Source organism: Lissotriton vulgaris, chromosome 7 (assembly GCF_964263255.1).
Source record: "Lissotriton vulgaris chromosome 7, aLisVul1.2, whole genome shotgun sequence".
In the NCBI taxonomy this organism is placed as follows: domain Eukaryota; kingdom Metazoa; phylum Chordata; class Amphibia; order Caudata; family Salamandridae; genus Lissotriton; species Lissotriton vulgaris.
The window spans coordinates 1,592,943,278-1,592,955,067 of NC_141695.1; positions in this window are offsets into that span (position 1 = coordinate 1,592,943,278).

Sequence of the window (11,790 nt, forward strand, 5' to 3'; positions counted from 1 at the left end):
TGTGAAATAAGAGAGGAACAACATTTTGAACACTCGTTGTTCGTAAATCAATTCATGTGTTTGGCATTAATGTTCTTAAGGCCATGAAGATAGGGCCAGTTTTAATATTGTACAGCAGATAACAGTCTCCTGTAAGCACATCTCTCTCGCGTTGCACTTTACTTGGATATTTGGACCAACTTCACAAGGAAGCATGAACCCTGGCCTGCTCATCTTTTAGATCAATTTCAGGGGGGAGCAAATACAGCAGCTCCATAACGGGGCCAGTGACCTGCAGCCAGAGCCTGGGGTGTCTCAGTGGGGGAGGTTAGCGTGGCGAGGGGTCTCAGCACAATATACATAACTGAAGGTCGAAGTTCTCCAGAATCATCCTCAGCATTACAGAGGACCTGAAACCCTGCTGAGGTGTGGACTTGGATCTGGCTGGACGTCGCCACAAGCTGCAGTGCAGTGGGTTCCACACCCACAAAACCAATTGCTGAGAGAACTTCAGGGGCTAGGCAAGGCTGTAGGCCAAGGAATTTGTGAGGGGTATCATCCAGCAACCTACTTGGCACCACCATGGACAGCAGGTTCCTCATCCTCCTGTATACCTGTTCATGGCATGGTTGATCCTCCGCACTCACAGCTTGAGGCTCACGAGCAGCAGCAAGGAGGTAAGTCTTACAATATAAAAATAATGTTGAGCTTTATCTGTGGTTTGACAGTTTCCTAGTATTATGTTTCATGTTGATTTTTTTTAGCAATGTCCATGTTGTCAATATTATATGTTGTTGACTAAACCGTATAGGTGAATGACTGTTATCAAGGTAAAAATGTGTAACTTTTATTACACATTTTATGTTTAGTAAATATTTCTAAATCATATTGTAAATTAAGTTGCCACCCAGAATTTATTTTTCAGAAGAGTGTACCTCACCATTGTCATATGCCTGTATATATTACAATGAGCGACTTAATAGTGTTAACTGTACATAATCAACATAATCAATATAATCTTGGTTAATTGTATTGTGTCTGACACACTTAGTGTGCATCATGCGTATTCATCTTTTTGTCACACAGATAAAATGATCATTATCATTATCGTGTAAGATACATACAATTAGAAGTATCAGCCATCACATACCACACAACACCCATACATTCAGTGCCAATCAACATTCGACCCAAAGCCTTCAAGTCATGTATGGTTCTTTGTGCTTACATAATGTAAAGTTAGGTTAGTACTGTCTTAGTGCATTTATGCATCTCATATGCAAAAGTGGTTATTTTTAGGTCTCGGTTAGCGTTGCTGCGCACATACGCAACTCGCTCGGCGAGATTTCATGTTTTGGAGGACTTTCATTAAAGGGCTTCAAGCCCCGCATCTCTTTCCCATTGGCTGGCGTCACCGTTTATGCTAAACGGTGGCCAGCCTTTGGGAAAGAGTTTTTTGTGACGTAGACTTTTCTCTTTTTCAGACGGCCTACTTGGTCGGGCTCGTCTGATTTTCATTCGTCGCAAAAGCTTTCTTATCTTTATGGGGCCATGTGTTTCAAACACATGGCCCCATAGAGACAAGCTCCGCCACGTGTTTATTTTTGCGTCCGATCAACAATGCGCCACTTTGTGCCAATTTGTATCACGTGTAGCTATTGTTATCTTACTTAAGTCAGGATAATGAAAACAATGTCTTCCGTTTAGTCTATTGTGAAGCTGCAGAGGACGCCTTTAAGCACACACCTGTAAGGGAGTACGCTATCGTATTCAATTTCTCCTGCTCCCATGTAGTAATCTGAAAAAACAGAAGCGGAAGAGCGGCCTTCAGCCCCAGTACTTATCTCCCTTATTTCCAAATCAACTAGAGCACTAACCTGCAAAACTGCGTGTTAGAGTCTCCAACGCAAACACTCCCACTGCATCTCTTCTATGTCCATTACTGTTATGCTAGATCCTGTAGAAACCATTCATCTGTAGGCGGAGTCCATGATGCGCCTGCCCCACATCCCGAACTCCTGTACCTTTATGCCGATACATTGTGTGAAAAGTGTGGCCTTTGAGTAACTCCCTTAATCACAGTTCTGAGAAGTGACCTCACAGATGTGCATGTTTACACAGGACGCTGTAGCGCCTCACAGCTGGGAATTACTGAGGGTCCCGGAGGATCTGCAGACCCAAAATGTCAACATTCACTGCATTCCAGAATGTATTTCCAGTGGCAGCCTTCATTGAGGAATTTCCATTTTTTTAAATTTATTGTCAGAACATTTGTGGAATTGAAGAGCCACCCACAGAGTGTCAACTCCCTGATGACCACCCCTGATGACCACCCCTGATGTGGGCAGCAGGAGGCTGTCGTGATATTGGCAGCCATATGTTGTGATAAATCTCCCGAAACCACTCTTGAGGGCTATGGTACACTGCGGGTGACCTCAGAGATTTGGGGGCTCGTGTACCCCCACCGCCTTCATCACACGCTTAGGTTTGCTGTTTGTGATGTACTTTACAATCTGGCCAGTGTCTCAGTGACTGAGATTTGGGGGGGGCATGTAAGTCTGAGGTTTATCAACAATCACCCGTGTGTACACACTAAAAAAGAGGCAGAGTGTATGGTATGTGGGAGTGAGGGGTAGTTATGAGGGTTCGGAGACAGCATGGCTCTCAGTGGCAGGGTGGGAAAAACTCTGCAAAAACATCTTTCTTAAAGCCCTGTGCAGCTTTGAGATTTCTTTGTGTTATGAAAACAGCTCAAGGAGCCGTGCCAGAGAGCTGGGCACGTGCCATGGAAACGGTGCCACCCGGAGAAACTTGTACCTTTTTAATTAAAATCTGGGGTGGAGAATTCCTCAACACATTCGGGCTCTTTAGAAGGATGTCTCAAGGTCAGACCGTATGCTTGCTCCCTCATATAGGACCAGCCCCTGCCGCCCTGTAATATTGGGGTGCACTGATTGGCTCAAGGTAGTTGGCCAATATTTCTCACATTTTATTTCTGATGTGAACGCCACGTGTGGCCGGTGTTACTGCCAGAGGCAGGACAGCTGCCGAGAGCATCTGTTTTTATCTGTTAAGAAGAGAAATGTTGAATGTTCCATCGGAGGTATTGATAATATCACCCACAACAGTCCCCTTGGACGGCCTCAACGAGGTGCACATGGAAGAAACTGGATTTGTACCTTGAGAAAATTAAATCCATCATAAATATGTGTACTGTAAACAACACTCCATGTATCGCTATGTATCAATCATATGCAATGCATATTTGTACCTTGTAATTGTATTTCTTCCCTTCCTGGTTTCTCTTTATATGTATTTAATAATGTTTTCACACCAGATTACCGTGCTTCAATATCATATTATTTTTTATTCCACATGGCCTTGTACATATATAATTTACTTAGACAACAACCTAAATGTAAATACAAATGTGGCCTTGATATCTATATGATTAATGATGCATGTTGCTTTATTTCGATTACATAATAATGTTCTTTAAATTAAAAAAAGTAAATGTTGAATGAGCATCTGGACTAGCAGGGCTGCTTGAAGTAATGCCGAGGACGTCACTGGTCAGGCAAGGCTTGTTTTCTATGTATCTGTTCAAAGCTTAAGAACTATTTATTGTACATTTCATAGGCTTCATATGAAATGCTTCGGAAATGCACATTTGCTTGAACATTTATTTTATTCAAATGATTGAAGGAAATCTACATTCCTTTCTACAAAAAACACCTGGGGCCATATTATCAAAAAAGGACGATACATTATCGCCGCATTTATCGGCAGGAAACTGCCGCTAAAGCGGCGATAATGGGCTTGATAATATGCCCTTGTGAATTCCCATAGAAGCCCAGGTTCTGGTGTTAACCTGGGCTTCTATGGGAATTCACAAGGGCATATTACCAAGCCCATTATGCTGCTTTAGCAGCAGTTTTTCTGCCGATAAAAGCGGCGATAATGTATCGCCCTTTCTTGATAATATGGCCCCAGATGCCTATCTGTTACCCCTTCCTCCGATTTCACAATATTCAATCATCCACTTTCTATTCTGTCCCCTCCTTTTTCATCTTTCTCTAGAGGCTGGTACCCGCTCCTCCTTTCTCTTCTCACCCCCTACACAGCACTTTCACCCTTGTTTATTCGAGGTAATGGCTATGCCCCTTGTTTCTTGTTTTCTTTCCACCCCCCACTCTTTACATGTTCCACTCCGGTTTATTTTACACCCACCCATCTCTCTGTCTCAATCTACACTTTGTCACCAGTTGTGTTTTCCAACTGATTCGAGCCTCGTGTAATTCGATGTAAATCCCTTGAAGCGGTCAGTGGACGTTTGAGAGCCGCGGCTCATTGAGTCCACTGTACAGCGCCTGGTTAATGAAAGTGCTTTCTCTGGATAAAAGCGCCAAGAATCTGAAGGAAGCGCTGCCTTGTCTGCCTGTGTCCTGTGGTAATATTTTTTGTTAATTATTGTGTATTATGGTTGCTTGTTCTCTCTACTACTCTCTATTCACTACTACTCTTTCTCAACTACTCTCTACTGCTCACTCTCTACTACTCACTCACTACTCTCTACTACTCACTCTCTATCACACTCTCTATTACTCACTCTCTACTACTCACTCTCTACTACTCACTACTACTCACTCTCTACTACTCACTCTCTACTACTCTCTTCTACTCTCTACTAATCGCTCTCTACTACTCACTCTCTACTACTCTCTACTACTCTCTATTACTGACTCTCTACTACTCTCTACTACTGACTCTCTACTACTGACTCACTACTCTCTACTTCTCTCTATTACTGACTCTCTATTACTCTCTACTACTAACTCTCTACTATGGACGCTCTACTACTCTCTACTACTCATTCTCTACTACTCTCTACTACTCGCTCTCTACTACTCTACTACTCACTCTCTACTACTGACTCTCTACTACTCACTCTCTACTACTCTCTACTACTCACTCTCTACTACTCACTCTCTACTGCTCACTGTCTACAACTCTCTACTAGTCACTCTCTACTACTCTCTACTACTCTACTACTGACTCTCTACTACTGACTCTCTACTACTCACTCACTCCTACTCTCTACTACTCGCTCTCTACTACTCTCTACTACTGACTCTCTACTACTCTCTCCTACTCACTCTCTATTACTCTCTACTGCTGACTCTCAACTACTCTCTACTACTGACTCTCTACTACTCACTCTCTACTACTAACTCTCTACTACTCACTCTCTATAACTCTCTAATACTCGCTCTCTACTACTCACTCTCTACTACTCTTTACTACTCACTCTCTACTATTCTCTACTTCCGACTCTCTACTACTCACTCTCTACTACTCACTCTCTACTACTCTTTCCTACTCTCTACTACTCTCTACTACTCTCTCTCTACAACTCATTCTACTACTCACTCTCCTATTCTCTACTACTCTCTATACTACTCTTTACTACACACTCTACTACTCTCTCTACTACTCTCTACTCACTCTCTACTACTCTCTCCTACTCACTCTCCTATTATACACTGCTCTCTACTCCTCACTCTCTACTACTCCTACTCTCTACTCTCTACTACTGACTACTCTCCACTACTCACTCTCCTGTTTTCTACTACTCTCTCTCTACTACTCTCTGCAACACTCTTTGCTACACTCTCTACTACGCTCTCTGCTACTCTCTACTTTAAGTCCCGCCACATGACCACCTTTTCCACTCCTCTAGGGTTTACAGAGGTAGACCATGTAGTTCCGTGTGGTGATGAACTACAATGGTAAGAAGGTCTGTTTCCCTTCCTATTGAGTGGTATGGGTGGCATCAACGAGGCTCTAGCAGGCATCTGACAGTGAGCCAAAAAACAACCCCAAGGGAAAAGGGTGTAGCCTCTATTTTAGTGTAGGATGATTAATGTTTGCCATGTTTGTGGGTGTGTGTGTGTGATTTAGGTCAGATGAATGCTGTTTACCTATATTCTTCATTTGGAGTCTTCCAAAGCAGAGATAAAGTTCCCTGCCTCACTGTGGAGTTCTCCACCTACAGGTGTAATGAAGAAGTTACTTACCTTCTGTAACACTCTTTCTGGTAGAAGCTCTCTCTCACCTCTGAATCCTTATCTCTTGAATGTTCGCCAGTGGTCAGACTGGATCCGGAAACTTTTAAAGCAGTACTTCTGAGCGCTGGTAGGTGGAGTGGCGCAGCCCTATGCCGATGTCGTTCCGCTCCATAAGCGATATGCGGAAATGCATATAGGCACCACTCGCATGAGCTGAAGTCAATTGCTTTCTAGGCTGTGCATTCCCCTGGACACAGATTTCAACAGCAAATTGGGTTTTACCTATGTGTAGATCTTTATACTTGGACATTTTTAGCTGGAAAATAGCCCATTTCACAGAAGGAGGAGACTGGAAGGGTCGATGTGGAATTTGCAACTGTGTGAATGGAGCCAATATCATTTGGCATACAGTGGCACCGTGTGAGTTGGAAGTTCTGTCATGCAACAATAGAAACCATATTAACTCGGAGTAACTTTATTATAATAAATGATTTGGAGATATAAACCACCGGCTGGGTGATGGAATTAGGACATTCTTGTGAGTTGACATTGCATTTCTAGATGAAGACATTGTAGGAAGAAGACACATTACACTATAAGAACCCTGGAGAAGATGAGTGAATGGGATACATTTACAGTTTCAGGTGATAAATTGGAACATGCATTGATGGCCTTTTATACAATGGAAGAAAAACAGTGGGGAGACACATAGTGTTACTTTCTGGCATCTTTCTGACAGACCAATTTGTGGCAAGCAATAGAAAACGTTAGTAGTATTTGGTCTGCAGGTGGCTAATAAAGCACATCGGTTAAAGATAGGGGCAGCTAGGGATATCAGCAGATAGGGGAATGATCTATGGCAACATTTAGACAACATTAAGGAGATGGATAGATGGCAGTCTGAAAGATGTAATGGATAAGTATACCCATACTGCCAATTGTGAGCTAAGGGAGGCATAATCAAAGGAGGCAGAGTTGGACACCCAGCCTATGATTCCTCTCCCCCAGTATTTCCAGTCTTTCTGTCCCCCGGGGGCGGATGGGGATCCTTGAAGGCACGTTGAGGGGTTTGCCTCTAATCTGCCACCCAAGGATGTAGAGAGCATGCTAAACGCCATGGATATGTTAACAACAAAACCTAAAAACAAATGGAGGGCAGTCCCCTATAGGCCATAAACCAACCCAAAAGGGGGCAATAGTCTTTCTGCCACACCGGGAAGCATATAGGGGCATGTTACCACAGAGGGGCAAAAAGCCCATTAGACACCCGGGAAACCCTAAAAAAAGCACAGGATGGAGCCAGCTCACCATGGTATAGGGTTGTACCCCCAACCTAAGGGTGGCAACACAGTATTTGTACCCACACGATACAGATTGGCAGTTTCTCTAATTTACAACCTGAGAGGCAGAAGGCCCACGAAACATCAAAAAAGTTCTAAAAAAAAAAACTGAGCATTGAGTGAGGTCCAACATGGCATAGGATCATGCCCTGTCCCCGAAAGGGGCAATAACAGTCTTTCTGTCCTTCCTGCAAGCCTGATTTAGGAGTTTGGCCCAAATCTGTACCAGGGAGGCATAATATCCACTAGAGTCCTGGGATTTAGTTACCAAAAAAAGGTGAGGGAGGTGCACCCTGACATAGGGCATTGCCCTCGAGCCAAAGGGGCCAATACCGTTTTTCAACCCCTCCCATGGGAAGCAGATTGAGGTGGTTTGTCACAAATCTGCACCCAAGGGGGAAAGCCTACTAGACACCAGAGAAATGACAAACTAAGGGGTGGGAGCAGACCTCTCTGGTATAGGGTCATAACCCCACCCCAAAAGTTGCCAACCAGTCTTTCTGCCCCGCACCACGTGAGTGGAGGGTAAATAAAAAGCCCACTAGACTCCATGGATTTTACATTTGGGCAAAACAGCATGTGGGGGTGTAACTCACTGTCACATATCCACACAACAAATAGGGTAGCCCAGTTGTTCTGCCCCCAGGAGGACAGGTGGGGGCGTTTACCCCCAATCTGTGCCTGGGTGGGCTGAAAGCACTCTACACAGCACTCTATTCACCATTGAATAAAAAATTCAATGGTGTTGCCCATCAAGGCATAGGGTATGACCCCCACCCCAAAAGGGGACAATACAGTCTTTCTGTCCCTAAGTAGGCAGATTAGGGTGGTTGGCCCCATATCTGCTCCCAGGTGTGGTAGAAAGTCCACTAGATAGCAGGAATGTATTTACAAAAAAGCTGAAGGGAAGACAGAAAGCCCACTGGACACCATGGAAACAATAAACAAGCAAAGGGATAAGGCGGCCCTCCCTGGAATAGGACCACACCCACCCCAAAAGGAAAAGGGGAAAAACCAGTCTTTCTGCCCCCCAACTCATGGAATAGAAGATCAGTGCACAGTCCCTGGTTTGATTGATGCCTGTGGGGTTTGGTAAGTTTACAAGGGCCACGGCTGAGTCATTGCCAAATCAGATCATTTGTTTGACAGGAAATGTTGATGCCTCCACATTGCGTTTTGGGGCCTATTGTGTTGCTGGCATTATCCCACCTACAAAAGTGGAATAGCCTTTATACCATGATAAGTGTGAGAACGCTTGATTGCAGGAATATTGAGGATCTCCACAGTTTCCTGAACGTTCCCTCACCGAAATGTGAGGAAAATATGTATTTTTATCCAAAGTTTGATGTGTATAAGATCTTCTGTGTAAGAAAACGTTGTAAGACCCATCCATGTAAGGTATACCACCCTTAAATCCCCTGTGTGTCTAGTTTACAGAAATGTCTGGGATTGGTAGATTTCTCCGGGGTGGTGGCCGAGCTAGGACCCAAATTCTGCAGCTACACACCAGTGGCGTAACAAAACTTGCAAAGTACATGTAAGGGGCCCCCCACGCACTGCACCCATTCAGGAACTCTCAGGCCAAGTGCCCGCTGCCTGAGCTGAGTGCCGGAAGGGGTCCCCTGGTGCTCAGGCCCCCCTCACCCCCACATCGCAGGGGCTACTGTTACGCCACTGTTACACACATTGTAAAACAAGCATTTGCAATGCAATAGGTCTCACATTTAAACAAGTTTGAGCTATTGGCATTGTATATAACAATACCTTTTTTTAATGTTGTGGTTTTTAAAAGATAAATAAAATGCATTGCCATTTACAAAGTCAACAGCTTTAACTCGCGTAAATGCGAGAACCATTGCATTACAATTGGGTTTTTTGGTAGGCACGGAGAGATTAAGGGATTTGCCCAGAATCACAGGATGCTCAGCCAATGACGAGACTTAGACCTGGTTCCCCAGTTCCAAAGTCTGCATTTCTGGGCATTATGCAACATCCATTCAATTTAACGTATACTCCCTGGGATGACTGTTCGGCACACCCCTTCTTCACACGCACACACACATACCGACTCCATGTAACTGAAACCTACTCCCTAGCCAAGAATGTAAGATTCCATGTGTTCCGTGTGCACTGTCCCCCCAGGATCTGTTTCAACACAGTAGCCAGCTCTGCCGAACCTGCGCCCCCCTCCTTGCAGCTCCATTCCTTCACTCCTAGGGCTGTTGGGGGATCCCCCAATACTTCCGCCTCCAGAGCGTCTCGAATGAGTACCGAAGAAGTCTGAATAGAGACCCCCTTGCCTAGTACTTAATGGACAGTGCCGCCCCATCTGCTCACCCTGACCAGTGACCCTACTGTGCCCCCGCATAAGTTTAATGTCATCCTTAGGTACCCCGTGGACACTGCCACCCCATCGGCTCACAGTGACACTCGCGGCAACCCCCCCCCCCGTCCTGCACACGTTTAATTTAATCACCGGTACCTATATGGACACCGCCGCTTCATCGGCTCACAGTGACCCGCTGCAGCCCCCCTTCCCCCATCCTGCACACGTTTAATGTAATCACTAGTATCGTACCTCATAGACAACGATGCCCCATCGGCTCACAGTGATCCGTGACCATCTGCACCCCCCTCCCTCCAGTCCTGCACACGTTTAATGTCATCCTTAGGCATCTCACAGCCCGGTGGCTCCGGCAGGGTGCTGCCCCCCCAACTCCAACACAGAAGACCCTGTCCCTTCACCGGGGAGAGTCCCCAGTCCCTGCACCACCGGAAGGACCCCAGTCCCTATATAACCGTAAGGACCCCAGTCCCTATATTACCGGAAGGACCTCAGTCCCTATATCACCGAAGGTGCCTCAGGTCCTTGCATACCAGAAGGACCCAAGTTCCTGCATCCACCGGAGGTGTCTTCGCATCGCATCTCTCGGACCCTAGTGCTCCCTCCGCAAACACCACGGGGGCTAATGTTACACCACAGTTCGGACCCTTCGTCGATGAGCAGGGCCCCTTAGTTCCCAGGAGCCTGCTGTTTTGTCGCAGAGGGGGTTCTAGGGCCCCATGAGAGTCCATACAGTGCGACTAGCGTACATAGTTGCAAAGCTTGAACGAAGCTTGGGTTTGGGGGGCCGAGTGCCAACAGGCGGTTGGAGGGCCACTTGAGACCAAGCAGTCTTGGGATAACAAAACCACCAGCAGCCGTTCCAGAATAAAGCCGATTTTATTAGTTTTGTGGTCACATGCATCTGAGGTGAGCCAGGGACCCCAGTACTTTGAGGTGCTTAAACGTTCTAGTAGTACCTGTAAATTAGGGGGTAAGAACCCATGCACAGAGTTTCAGCAACAGTGACTTGCGTCCATAGCACCGAGGACACATACGGTAACACTGACCCACTGTCCCATCAGAGGGTCAGAAAGGGCGCACCAAAACACAAACCGCTGCACTCTCTCAATGGCAACCCGTCTGCCCCAACAAACACCCGGATACTGGTATCTTTATAGGTCTGAGAGCTCGAGGCCTGACATTCCCTATCCCTTCCTCACTCCTTGGAACTATTGTTCTGTTCAAGTATTACACCACCCAATGTATATAGCCTTTCTGTATTGTTTATTTGTTCCAAAGCTCGAATGAAGCTTGGGTTTGGGGGGCCAGTGGCAGCAGGCGGGTGGATGTAGTTCCTGGCACTGATGGCTGGCTTCTGAAAGGGCAAAGCGGCAGTGACATCACTCAAAGTGATGTCAGCCACTGGCAGAAGTCTACAGCTCCATGCAGCATGCTGACTCACACCGAAACATGACAGACACAAAGACTGACCAATGGATACAGAGTTATTACATATGCACCCCAGGGAGCAGGGGAATGGTGGGCACCGGCAAAACACCACCCTGCGCTGTCCTAGCCAAGAAGCCCTGGGCTTCGAACAGTGAGTCCACGAAGAAAATACCACAAACCCCTGAGAGCACGGCTGACGCTGCTGTCAGTGACCTTTAAACAAACTTGTTTCTACAAAGTTTTGACACACGTGGCCCATTACTCTCACTGCTCTCTAACTAGAAAAGTAACTTTGTTCATTCTTGTGAAATGGATGTGATGTCTCGCCCCCCTCTTTCCCTTAGGAGATGTCTGTCTCTTTGTCTACCTCCCCTCGCCTCCGCCGTCTCTGCCATTTTGCACGTGGACGAACCTACCTGGTGGTGTCCTCTCCCGTCCTCTTCCTAGGGGTCATCTATGACGTGCAGAGACTCGAGCCTCGTCGCTCTCATTTCAGAGTCCATCCGCAACCGCCTGGAGCTGGGTGCACACAAGAGGCTGATTGCACATCAGCTCGTTTCCTTCCTGAATATTTTGTTTACCTCGTAAAGAAAAGGTCAACACCAGCACACAATGTAAAAAGGAGGGG